This window comes from Ruditapes philippinarum, unplaced genomic scaffold (assembly GCF_026571515.1).
Source record: "Ruditapes philippinarum isolate M1 unplaced genomic scaffold, ASM2657151v2 ctg914_1_1_1_1, whole genome shotgun sequence".
NCBI classification, from domain to species: Eukaryota; Metazoa; Mollusca; class Bivalvia; order Venerida; family Veneridae; genus Ruditapes; species Ruditapes philippinarum.
Window position 1 is genome coordinate 177,550 of NW_026856575.1, and position 14,281 is coordinate 191,830.

At 34.5% G+C, this 14,281-nt stretch overlaps 1 protein-coding gene across 2 annotated transcripts in view; it reads right to left on the reverse strand.

Annotated features, from left to right (window-relative positions):
* LOC132747026 (la-related protein 4-like) overlaps nucleotides 1-4,605 on the reverse strand; it is a 65,214-nt gene extending 60,609 nt beyond the window's left edge. The window contains exon 1 of one of the 2 annotated variants that reach the window (XM_060736332.1): nucleotides 4,421-4,605. The gene's annotated coding sequence lies outside the window, so the exon portion shown is untranslated. Of the gene's footprint in view, nucleotides 1-4,322; nucleotides 4,399-4,420 lie in introns of those variants that run through there. The other variant, XM_060736333.1, reaches the window with a different exon arrangement.
* Between the last annotated feature and the right edge of the window lie 9,676 nt (nucleotides 4,606-14,281).

Sequence of the window (14,281 nt, forward strand, 5' to 3'; positions counted from 1 at the left end):
TATTTCGTGCCGCCGATTTATTGCCACTTTTTATTTGCCCAGAATACATTGACTCATATTTCCTAATTATAGAAAATTTACGAAGGACATGTGAGGGTTCTTGATTTGATTCAGAGGGAACATTATTATCAGTTCCCACCATTATCACTATTACTGGCAGTCTGGCACTGTTGTGCTAGACTCGCTATTTCCCACACTTGGGCATGTTGTGCTACTCGGACACAAGAACTTGCTAGTGGATACATGTATTGGATTCTCTTGCACTTACAGAAAGGTCAACAATTTATCCAATTTTTCATAAACAATTACAAATGTCACTCAATCGTATTTTCTTCTTGTTCTGTGACATTGTTTACATTTGCGACATCGTAAATCGGTCGCCGTATTGTCGTAAAAAAATCATGTGTGCACTAAAAAATAAGGCAGCGGGGTTTTCCCCAAACTCCTCACAGTGATTACCTCCCTTGGCAGAATTGTAATCACTGCCTTCAAAGACGTCACATGATGATGAAAGTCACATGACGTAACGTCGAAATTCAAATGTAAATATCGACCGTTACAAAGAAAATCTAACGTTATTTTTCTCTTTCCGTTTTATTTTTTACTTTTAGTGCCTACGTTCCATGTAGTTTATTAAAAAATTATCGAAAGTATACAAAATAACGAAAAATAAATTCAAAAGCTAAAAAATATAAAATATCAAAATATCGTCTCGGTAGAAAATAATCTCATAATTTTTAAAATTATTTCTAAATATTCATATTATTTATTTATTTATTCATAAACATTGTTAAATAAATGAGAGAAAACTTATCTGATAGATAAAAGCAGTAGATAAAACAATTTTTGAAAAAATATAGTATATCCTGATATATTGGGACCTTGGTGGCAGAGATCAATCTCCTACGCAGTGATCTCCCCTTATCAGTACAGAGATCTCTGCCATCACAAACATTGAAACATCCAAATTTGGATATTTATATTTTTTAGCTTTTTAATTTATTTTTCATTATTTTGTGTACTTTTGATAATTTTTTGTTAAAATATAACGGACGTAGGTATAAAAAGTTAAAAATAAAACAGAAAGAGAAAAATGACGTTAGATTTTCTATGTAACGGTCGATATTTACATTTGAATTTCGACGTTACGTCATGTGACTTTCATCATCATGTGACATCTGTGAAGGCAGTGATTACAATTCTGCCAAGGGAGGTAATCAGTGTGAGGAGTTTGGGCAGAGATCTACGCCGAAGAATTAAGGGGAGATCACTGTGTGGAGATTGGGTTTTCCCATGTTGAGGCAGTGAGTTTACATCAATTGTATTGAATCGAGTTATCCCTCTAGTTGGTAATTGAATAGTTAGCTTTCATTGGACAAAAACAATGATCTATTTTTAAACAAAAAAGTTTGTTTACAAGTTTTTTTCTTCGATTTAACATTTCTGTGAAAGGGAAAATCTTCGCAAGAAGGGGAATTTTTGACTGTTTTTTGGGGAAAAAGGGTAATAAGTTGGCTTGGGGAAGTAGCCGAATACCGGCTACAGCAAAGAAGGGTAAAAAGGCCCTGTAATCGGTCTATTAATAGGATTATCATTAGTCGATAATTACATGGGAAACCCCGCAGGTTTCCCCAGGCGTTGATACTATCAAAACCAGAGATGTTGTGTTATCTATGACGATCGAGTATGAAATATTGCGTAAGTTATGAATAAGTAAAAAAATATCAACGCCTGAATCCCAGGCTAGTTTATTACAGCTGGACGCAAATATTTCAGAGCAAGGATTTTATGTACGCTTAATTTTGCCTGGGGACGCATAAACATTACCTTTGTTTACAACCACAAATACGTCAGCGCGTGTCAGTCTATAGGTAGGCGGTCCTATGCACATCGACCCGTGAAGCGATTAGCCAATCAGCGATAATGCTTCGATCATTATCACGCAATAGAGATTAGACTAATGTATACACACGCTGTACGTGTAATTACCAGATATAACACGAGGTGATAATTTTATATCTTTGATCAACAGTTGATTGGAAATTAGCAAATTTTACTGACAAAAGGATAAAAATATCGACTATTTATGCCGCAAGTTTTAAGACTGTTTTCTCAAATTACAAATGAGTGTAATTTTGAATTATTGTCGAATATTTTCGACATTTTCTAGGGAAAATTTTGCTTTCGTTTCATTCTTGCAAAAACATTCTATAAGAGTATTAGGAATTTAAGATATTGTGCCGAAATTCCAGGACAACAAACCAAAATACACATACACTTTTCTTTGATATTTAGATTCTATCCGAAAATTGATCCCGAACATCGGCGATTTCACGTTCGCCAGAAACCCTAAAATTTCACAAAAATTCTCAGTTTCCAAGCAAAACATGTGAATGAACTGTTCCTTTTTATTTAATCAACATTAAATCTTTAAATATCGATCTTCAATTTGCCCCTTTTGAAGATATTTGCTAAAATAATTGTCGATCGGATGAATCTCTTACACACTGTGTGAAGCTGTACACGATTTTCCTATTCATTCCGAATGAATGCCTAAATACATTTATGTTTTTTTACAAATATAAACTTTTTGTCTTTAGAGTGGACTTATTTAACCAGAATAAAATTTGATTTGGTATAAAAGTGAGAAAAAAAACGATTTCCATGTGTTGATGCATTATAATGAAATAATTTCATAATAAATATTAACAACAAAACAATAATTATACTATGTAGTTCAGAGTTTGTTTTGAATAACTATAAACTTTGAAAGTCTCTTGAAGATTCAAAATATCAGCAATGCTATTGTGAGCATTAAATGACTAATCTGTAAACATATTAATTGCGACTTGCTTTTGGACTCCAACTTTTTCAGGGTTGAGAGTCCATGGACTCCATGTTTTAAAGTCCTAGTGAGAACCCTGAAATATAACAATTAATAAATGTATTACTATCAATTTGTTTTTTAAATTATTAGGGTCTTGCTTTCTGGTCCAACTAAAAATCAACAGGTCTGGTTAGATTAAAAGTTTAACTGGCCTAAATGTCTATAATATTGAACTTTAAAGTTTTTCCTGACGACAGTTGACTACAGTAGATCAATTAGTTTGTTATGTACATGTTTCTATGGAAATGGTTAACAAGTTGCCCGAGACTCTTCTTTAATTTTGGCTTTGTTTATCTGATTTCTATATTTCATAGGTTTGTTTGTTTGGGTTTTACATCACACCGACACTGTACTCGTCATATGGCAACGTTCCAGATTTACTGGTGGCAGAAAACCTCAGGTACTCAGGTATTTCAGGCACGAACGGGCACCCGAGTAGAACCACCGACGTTCCGTAAGCTAGCTGGATAGCTTCCTCACATGAAAGAATCCAAAGTCCCTGTTGGGATTCGAACCCACAGTGGTGAGGGTAAATGGTTTGAAGTCCACAACCTTATTTACCACTAGGCCATGGACGCCCCCATATTATTTCATAGGCTTTAATATACTATTTTGAGAGTGATGGATTAGAATGAATGTAAATTATAGATGAAGATTTAAATACAAGACATTAGACATCCTGTTAGAGAAGTATTCATGAAAAGTAAACCAAGTTGGTGATTTGCCAACTAATCAACTAATGGATAGAACATATTAGATGTTAAGTTTTTAAGTAAGTTAGGAATTTGTTAGTTTATTTAAACATGAAAGATCAAGAACAGAGAGTGACATTACCTTATCGCAACCCAACATGTACCCAGCCCCACAGAACTATAATTTGGTAAGGCACAAAATTTTCAAGGAAATGCAAAGTTCTTCAAATTATACCAGTGCTTTCCTAGTAAATTGAAAGGATGGAACACTATCAACTGTCAGTCACCGAAACACTACACATATATTTATTTTATCTAAATTGCAAACTTGATTTAATACGAGAAAAGCATGTTCGAAATGGGCTCAGGCTTGACAAAAAAACATGGGCGCCGCCATCTTGTAATGGCTGACAATCTCTTTCCGCTTTCCCAAAATTTTGACATGTGCAATCAAACAGACAAAAACTTCATATTCCAGCAATTCTCTAAAGGCCAACGTATACAATGTAAATATCAATGCAAGAATATATACAAATTACAAGATTTTGACTCAGTTATTTCCTCAGAAATTATTCATAACACCCGTCCATTGGAGGTCACAAGGAAATTTGTCTGTTTACCACGGTTTAATTGAACCAATATTCGTGACAACCCGTTCTTTATACAAAATAAACATTGAAAAGTTAATTTAACAATAAATAATCATTGAAAACACTATAAAATATAAGCAATTTGAATTTAACCACGACGTGTTTTCCCGTGACTGATTTGATGCAACACTCAATATGGAGTCGAAACAAGCACAGTCGAAACGAAACCGTTTTGAGAAGAATTTACAAACCTTTGGTTATTATTCCAAGAAAAAGACTAAAGATTTATGCAGACTTTATATTTATCTGCAACATTAAATCCAAAACTAAAAGCCTACAGACCGAAAAGGCTTGGGAAAAAGGGAAAATTTTGGCCACAAGTCGTGACACTGTTACTATTTTTGCCCTGATACTCCAGTCACATGGTCCGCCTATTTCCAACATGGCAACCGACATGTATATTTTATTCAGAGGTCAAATGTTTTGCAAGATTAGTAAATTTTATATTAGGAGTAGATGTTTGACTTTCATATATAGATATATTTATTATTGAAGAATATCTTTATTTACTAAATAAATATATGTTTTGATGATGTTGTCATTTTTGCATTGTCTGTGTGGAAAACTCAATATGATTGGCGCGTGTGCGAATAGCGCACTGCGTATTGGGGCGCACAAAGGAAATTTATAAACAGTTATGTTAATAGCTATGAAGTAGGGCATGGGCATTAGGAAATCTTTAAAATATCTTTTGTTAAGTGATTCTTCTTCTGCAAAAATATAATTAACTGCGTATTAAAGAAATGTTGCCAATGTGCATTCCTCTCTGAAATCGTTTTCCAAATACAATCTCCCTTCGATTACCTTAATTTATTTCCGTGATTATTCATGCATAACATCGCCACGACTCGCACATGTTATGGATACGGCCACGTTTGGCTACATTAAGTACCCAGCACATGTTATTTTGCGAATTTTAAACAACTGGACGTTACTTTAATTTCACGAGAGGTATGGGTTTTAGTCAAAAGAGAACAGAACAGAACATATTATGTCCTTTTAAGGCGAATCCGAAGGGAAACAATGCCTCCCAATATCTAAAATATCCAAGTGAAGATTTACCTCCCTTGTTCTGCTGTGTCCTTCACTAAGGGAAGCAAATCGTAAGTGTAAGTATAAAGGATTTGTCTTTCTTTGTTACATAATGTACATGTATATAACATTCTGTCCTCACCTTTGTTTAAAAACATCACTTCTATCCCATTTTTTATGTTATTAATATTTTTGAAAAATCCAGATAAAAACAATGACATTGGTAACATGACACATGTTCATATCATGTCATTTCGAATATCTATCAGCTTCACAAAGAAAACTTTATATTGTGATTTAAACTGTCCTCAGAGATAAATTGTACATGTATGGACAGTCGAGGCTGATTTTGATCTAACATTTCTGTTGTTGTTTTTTATGCACTTTTCTAAGCATGGAAAACACCATATTACCGAAGCCAGTGCTGGTAAAATTACAGAAATCATAAGTTAATCGATAACTACAGGTAGATTATAAATGTGATTGACCAGTATACTTATATTACGCAAATGATGTCAATTTTCTTGCTGTCAACATACTGTCTTTTGACTGAAGATACTACCTGGTCAATTTGTACTCGTTTCCTCATATTTTGAATTTTGAGGCGGTTAAAAGATACAGCTTCGAGAAAACCTGTGATGATGATTTTTTTTATTTTGAAAATGATTGCCTTTCTTTTGTTCAAAATATCTCAAGTTTTAAATACAATAAGGAATTTCGTGTTCTTCACATAAACAATCACCACTATAAAGAGTCGCGCATGCCAAACTCCAAATCCCCCCAGAGGCGTGCACGTCGCGGAGAAGGCACACGGCAGGTCAAGGTCAAGTCATCTTAATTAAGTACCAGAGGTGATTGGTTGACCTGTCGTGACTAACTCTGTAGGAATGGCGCTAACAAAGGCCGTTTTTGTTATCGTTGGTCAGGAAGCTGTTGCCTTGGCAGTATTGTCGTCTTCTTCACCACCACTGAACGAAGAAACAGGCTACCGAAGATTCAGCATGAAAAAGACGTCCCCGATGAGACTACCATAGTAGGCCGGCAAGGATATGGTTTATTCCGCCGCCGAGTATAAACAAACTTAAAAAAAACACACACACTAGCACGCACACAACGCACGCACGCACGCACAACACACACACACACACACACACACACACACACACACACACACACACACACATCAGTCCAGACTTAACTAGCTTTGTCGAAGAGAAACTGCTGCCATTGTTAGCAGAAATGTTGTTCCGAGACAGCCGATGATGGCAGAAACGCTCTGAAAGTGGCTAACATTCTGACAGAAAATCAGGATCACTCTTTTATAAATTTCTTTATTCTTAGCATTCTTTTATTGGAAATTGAAACGTTGAACCATCCTTTGTAACTCTAAGCTATATCAATGTTCTGTTCTATGTGTAATATCTATCAAACCAACATGGCGAAACCAATTTTTCTTAATTTAAAATCAACCATGTGCGACCACAGTACAAAAAATTAAGTCACGGACAGGACGCGAATTTGATGCATGTATCAAATGTGGAATAAATTAAATCTGTCAAGGTATTTCCTTTTAAAAATCACAAAGCTATCCAACCTTTTTTCAAATTTTCTCGATATTTAAACTTTTATCCCTATCAAATTCATTAAGTGGCCTATATGCAATGTTTGAGGATATGTGCTCCATGTACAACATAGGTACGTAAAATCGCCAACTCATTATATTTATATAAATCATAATCCAACCTTCAGCTTTACAATGTTTTGAGCATTCTTTAAGAACACGTAACACACAATCTAACTGCCATTGCATTTCATGTATTCAAAGGGAGGTTACTTTGTACAGTTTTGAATCACGTTGTAAACCGAGTTGCGCCCCTTTCACCAAAACCGATTTAATGGAGGCAACCGACTTTCAACATGTCCGAAGAAGAAAAATTTAAAACCATCTTAACTGATCGATAACGGTTCAAAATTACACGCCCAGCTTGCAGAAATGTCAAGAAAGATTTCATTACAAGGGCAGACGTTTCAGATTTGAGAGAAGAGGTTCGTGCGTCGGAAAAGAGGTGAAGAAGATTAAATGAGCCGCGTCACGACATACCAACGTAATGCGTTTGCGACCAGCATGGATCCAGACCAGCCTGAACATCCGCGCAGTCTGATCAGGATCCATGCTGTTCGCTTACAAACCCTATTACAAGTAGAGAAACTGATAGCGAACAGCATGGATCCTGATCAGACTGCGCGGGTGCGCAGGCTGGTCTGGATCCATGCTAGTCGCAAACGCATTACGTGGGTTTTGTCGTGACACGTCTCAAATCAGATATTGCCACTACCTGGAGACGATTAGGTAACTAAGTTATATAAACGTTTAATATAATGCATGGATCTCTTATTTACACCTTGTGGCATGAAAATTATCATATTTCACTCGTGGCTACTCATGAAATATTTATTTTCATACCGCTCGATGAAAATAAATCATGTATTTATAGAGAAAACTTGAATATCTTCTATGTGTTACGGCGGTCAGTCTGTTAAAGATAGTGTCAAATGATACATGTAAGTGTGGCGAAAGATATCGAATAAAATAAAATGAAAATTTTCACTGGTCAGCTCGGATGTTAGTCAGATCAGACGGTCTCAATAACAATTTTCGGCCATTTCCGTGAGTATTCGGATAAGGACTAATGAATAATAGTCGAGGTGTTCCAACTGTTGACGCTCTTATATTCTATTGCTCTATTACGGTACCATGCTTATCATGGCGAAAACATACCGTGGCATTAAAAACGTAAATCATGCGATTTTCCTAATATTTATTGTATTATTTAAAGAAAGTTGACAATGAAAAGAATTTATATTCAAAGATATTCCGTCAGGTCAGGCTTCACATCAACAGGCATCTAAAATTACAAAAATGGTTGTCTGATAATTTTTTTTTTTTAGAGTTTTGTTCGGAGAGTTTATTATTTTTATTATTATTATTATTGTTAAATATACAATGAAAACCTGTTCCTAGTTGTTTTTTTTTTTACAAAGGATGTGCTAAATTGAGAGGGTCATAATCATGATTCCAAGTTTTGCATGATTTCCCCTAGTTTTGCATGATTTCACTAAATAAATCGTCAGTTGATATCCAAAAACTCAGAGGGATTCAGCATACTTGCAGTCTCCCAGGGAAGGGCCCCCTAACCCAAACCCATATGACAAGGCGTGGAATACCAAGCTATGTATGTGGTAAATAAATGTTCTAATACAACAGATTGATTTATAATTGTCATAGCACTATTGGTGGTCAGTTGCAATGCGAAATTATTCCCTTTACCCTTCAGTCAAGCAGGGCAACTGTTATTTTATCTTGTTATTGTGATTCAAAAATATAAACTAACTATACATGCGTATATATATTAATTTGATTGACGACGAAAAGGAAACAATCCTTCTTAAGTGACACACTTTAATAATCTGAAACAAAGTTTGAGTAACTTGCACACGTGTATGTATGTAAATATGATGTAATACTTACCTTGCTTAGGTCAAAGTGTAGATCACTCTCTATATAGACATTCAAGATGCCAAACAGGTTATCATCATCGTCAAACATGTCGTTGTCGTTAGCAGATGTATCAGCGATGTCATTCCTAGCTGCCGTTATATCCACTTCATCTTGACCTTGGAGAGCTACTGCTGCGATGTCTACGATGTCGTTATCTATTTCTTTTAGATCTTCAATATCATCATCCGATTCTTTAATGTCTACGATGTCATCATCAAATTCAATATCTCAAACATCATCAAGCGTATCGCTATCTAACAGTTCATCATCTGTTCCTGTGTACATACTTGTATCATCAGAATCTGATGCTTAACTACTAGTAGTATCTAGAGTGTCATTGCTAGTATCTCGATCTGACATTATCTGATCTGGTTCTAAGTGAATAACTGTATGAATTGTTTCGCTATCTGACATTGGATCAGGTGGCTTCATGTGCACAATTGTCTCAAGTGAATCAGTGTCTGACAATTCGTCATCTATGTTTTCAATCGGGTAAGGTGCATCGCTTTCATCGTTTGGTGTTCTCTCTTCTTGGTAGAGAATGTATTCACATGGTGTGGTATTAGATCGCACTATTTTGTATGTATCAGATTTGGTTTCAAGACTTTCCAGGCATATAGACTGTCATTATTCTCTTGAACTACAGTTGGCATTTTGATAGCATCTGCGTGTAAACTTTTCCATTTTTCTTTCACATTTCAGGCTTGTCATTCACAATATCCATTGCTGGAAGCTCTGTTTCTGGGTCAACATACTCTATATCATTTGTTTTTAAGTCTCTATCATCATCTTTCTTTTTCCTGTGTCCATCTTTCTGTCTTTCAATTCTCTAATGTCTAAATCATAATAATTGCAATACGAACTATCAATGCTTTCTGCATTCGGTATCTTCGAAAGTGTGACTTCATCTTGTATGTTTGCTCTGGTATCGTGTCCAGTATCCATAGGTGTCTTAAGCGCTTCTTCGTAAAATCGTGTCTTTTTCTCTGACATTTCTCGCATATCTGCCGTTAACATTTGAGAGCCCCGTTTTGACTTAAAAACTTCATCCACATACACGTGGTCTGCAAGACTCAGACATGACCAAATTCTGTCCGGTGGCCAACCTTCCTTCGGATGAAGAACACCAGCTTCGTTTTTAATAGAAATGGCTAGCATTTCGATTTCATTCGCTTTATCAATAGTATCGCAAGCTTCTTTATTGGTTATTGACGCCCTAAATGTACCAAAGCATATCTTATTCAAATTGTTTAAAGCAGTGTCGGTGTTCATACTTGACTCTGTTGTCATTTTACAGTCATTTGTTGTATATATAATTGTTCTATAATAAATTCTATTTTGTTATATAATTGTAATTTATAAACATTTATTGTGCCTTTTATGCAAAAAATGTCTCCAAATATTTCCGAATTAAACAAATCTTACACAGTTGCAAAAAAGACCTCTCGTATGCTTCTTCTTGTTCTAATATCCATCTTACGGATATGAATCTACCAATCGCAACTTTTCGGCCTTTTCCGCCAGTCTTCGGAGTTATTATAGATAATAACCGAATTCGGAACTGCCTCGGCTATTATCTACAATATTAACCTCGGAAACAATACGGATTGAAAGTAGTTCTACCACGTGGTTTACTGATGTAAACAGAAACAGAGATAATGTAAAACGAATGTATATATTTGACATCTAATGTCTGTTCCGGTACTCTTATGCTTAAAAAATATGTCCGACAACAATTTGTTATTTAAATATGCCCGCTGATGTTCAATTTTAAATAAATCCGACCAAATGTCAACAGGTTGGTTTTTTGTACTTTCGGTTTCACAGCCATGTTAGTAAATATATAAATAATGTATTGTTTGCTTTTGTACCTATGAATTCACTTAGTTCAGGTGGACTTTTACTACATATATTGGAAATAAACGTGTCAACAACTCCCAGCATTAAATTACTATGTGTTTACATGTTTAGTTTCTTAGCGTAGGTTAGACCGTAATACCTCATCCGTTCTGTGTATTCATACTATTGTGTTCGAGGTCCTTACCCGAAGACTGACGGAAAGGGCCGAGTAGTTGCGATTGTAATAACCGAAGACGTTCCGATTGATGTATGTCCAAGCCGCTTACAACATATTAAACATTAATGCTATAACTATTTGCTCTTGTTGTCGTTTATTTATTAAATAAGTGACATGTAATGGTTTGTGGTCATTTTGTCCACCGGGGAGAATAATAATTAAAGTCTTCTAAGGGAGATTACTTAGTACAATTTTAAATCACCTTGTAAACCGAGTTGCGCCCCTTCCACCACTAGTCTTTAAAATAGAAATAAGAACTCTGATTTTACAAAAGCACTGATTACTGATAATTTAAGCAAAATGTTTTTTTTATTTATGATAAAGGACACAAACGCAATATGAATATAAAGTCACGGGTATAATAACATTTTTTAAAATTATATTTTAACTATTGATAATAAAGAGTGGAATTTATTCATGGTTCTCTTTTATTTTTATTTGACAGCGCCAAATAAAGTCATTAATACTGTAGTTGAGGCATACCTTTTTAACATTTCTGCGCTATGTAAAATATGACGTTCATTTTTACCCCCGAAAGAAGTTCGTTACTTTAACCCCTATTGTTTTCCCGCAGTCCCCTTTCAGAGGCCGCATCGCCTATATGCTCCCATCTTGTGCAGAGTTTACGGCCGAGCCCCTCAAAACTGACACGAAAATTACGGGTTCCAGGCGAAGAATTATGGTTATATTAGAAATTTAATCTTGATAAACGGAGGTGGGTGGGGTATGTCGCAGGTGAAAGAAGTCAGCCTATTGAAATTTGTTTCAAGATTGATAGACTAAATGTCTTTAAGTTAATTTTCTGTTTGTTTAAGAGTTTATTACTACAAGCGTCTCGGTCACTTGATTAACTGGTGAGATATCGTTAAGACGCTTGTTTTCATGAATGAAATTCTCGGGAACGCTGAAATTTTGGAAATAATGAGCATGATTTTGGACAAGCAGTTTTAACAAACATAATGCATCAATCCAAAATCTTTGCACGTGCGTTGCATACAATGCTTGAATGATGTCATTAATTGATACATTTCTATTCTTTTGATTAACTTTGTTACTCTTTAAAGCACAGGCGGCAGTATCAGTGTTTGGACACCCCACCCCTATCTGCCCCTGGACCCCTACTACAACCCTGAAAAAAAATAATTCAACACTCTAAGGTTTACTATAAGGTACCAAATACAAAATCACCGATGAAATTATATATAAAAAAAAATTTTCCACTATCAAAATTATAGTTATAGATCTATAGTTATTATCTATAACTATACTTTTGATAGTGGAAATTTTTTTTTTATATATATAATTTCATCGGTGGTTTTGAGTTTGGTACCTTAATATAGTAAGCCTTAGAGTGCTGAATTATTTTTTTTCAGGGTTGTAGTAGGGGTCCAGGGGCAGGTAGGGGTGGGGTGTCCAAACACTGATACTGCCGCTTGTGCTTTAAAGGCACATTATACACCAGAAATGTTTTTGTTTTTATTTCTCAAAAGCATATTTATTTTTGTGGTTCTTCTTTAATTTTCAAATTTTGGAAGTCCAAATACTACTTTGTTTACAATTTTTATGACAAATCAAAACACAGTGCTAATTAAATGTATTTCAGATTAAGCATCTAACATGCTCTAAAACCATTATTTAAAATATATCAAAACTTGTGTCTTCTCTTTGTAAAGAAAGAAAAACTTATTTCTGAGGCATTATATGCCTTTAAAATAATAATCAAGTTGTATTACGCAAGCGATATTATATTAATGCCTCGTTGATCAGCTGATATGATAGCTCGATTTTATTTACCGAAATGACACAAATTTGCAAAACAATGTCGGCAAACAAGCATTATTTTCTTTAATACATCCATTAAATCCGGCCATTCATTGAAATTAATAAACTTTTTGTCTGCACGATGTAACAACTTCACAGAATTAAAGTACCTAATTTCTTTGTCTGATAAAATTTATATATGATTATATTTGATAATTTTATATACTTTTATATACTTATGTCTGTAAGCTTTAAAAAAAACTTTACATAATTTAAGTACATGAACGAGGTTTTAAGGTCTGTTTTAAAAAGCTGCATGCGTTCAGCTGATCTAGTATATTTCAAGAAAATCAAATTTGAGGAATTTTTTAAGAAAAGTTAAAAGATATACAATTCAAAAATAATTTACATGTTTAGTGCGATAAATTTCTTATTTTGCAGTATTTATCTGCGTTACTGTAAGTCCATTTTGTTATTTTCTACTGTTTGTTTTCTATTTTTGCTAATTTACGTGGATTATCAGTGCAGATTGCAATGTGTAAATTACTATCTTTGTTCACTTCATAAATACATTTTCAAATTTTCATGATAATTAATATGAATCTGGAGGCAGTTGCTTTAAAATGTCTGAAGACAACATAGTTTTCGTTATTTCATCGTTCAAGATGAATGAAAGTCCAAAAGGCAAATAGAGATGTACCACGTCTATCTAATCATGTCGATGTCTGGACTCAACATATTTTATGACCGTCGTCTGCTAATCTTGACGGTCGTCTGCTGACCTCGTGTACCTTCTGTCCATCTTGAGGAGTTTTCCCGCCGGATTAGATATTGTATCAATATGGTGAAGCCATCAATTTCGAATAAAGAGTAAACTAATTAACCAGTAGTGTGTAATTGGTAATGATAATACTGTGCTTTATGATCAACATTCAGTGATTTATGCTGGTGGGGGTCAAATAATTACCCCACCCACCGCAAATTAGAGGAGCCAAGACTGTGTCACGAATATTCCATTATTTTCATTTTCAGTAGCAGTAATTACGGGTTGGACAGTCTGCCCACGTGTCACAAATTCATAATTAAATACTTTTGAATTGATAATGTCGCCTGAAACGCTCTTTTTTATGAAAATGGACATCAATTTTGAGTCAATGAATGTGCGTAATGTTTTTTATTTCAGGACATATATTTTATCAGATAAAAATCGTTTTTCTATAGCCAATATTTTCTTTATTTTTATAAAGTCTTAATTAAAAATTCACAATGCAAAACTGAATTTCGAAAATTAAAAAAAAATGTTTTATAGAAATGTAACTTATGACCCGTGGACAACATCGCAAAACCAAAAACACGGACCTACAATCTACTAATTTACACGCACTGGACGCTTTCCACTGAATTTGATAAAATGAAAAAATGTAAAGAAAATAAAACGTTTGATTTTACAAAATATTAAACGCTTCGGTCATGTCTTCACTAATGAGGCAGAAATGTACGTCATTTATAAGGGTTTATATGCCTTTAAAAGTACTTCAACTAATAGAAATAACTTTTGAAGATTTTATTTGAAAATTTTAGAACCACTCCATTAATAAATCGGGCTTGATTCCTTTCCAAATT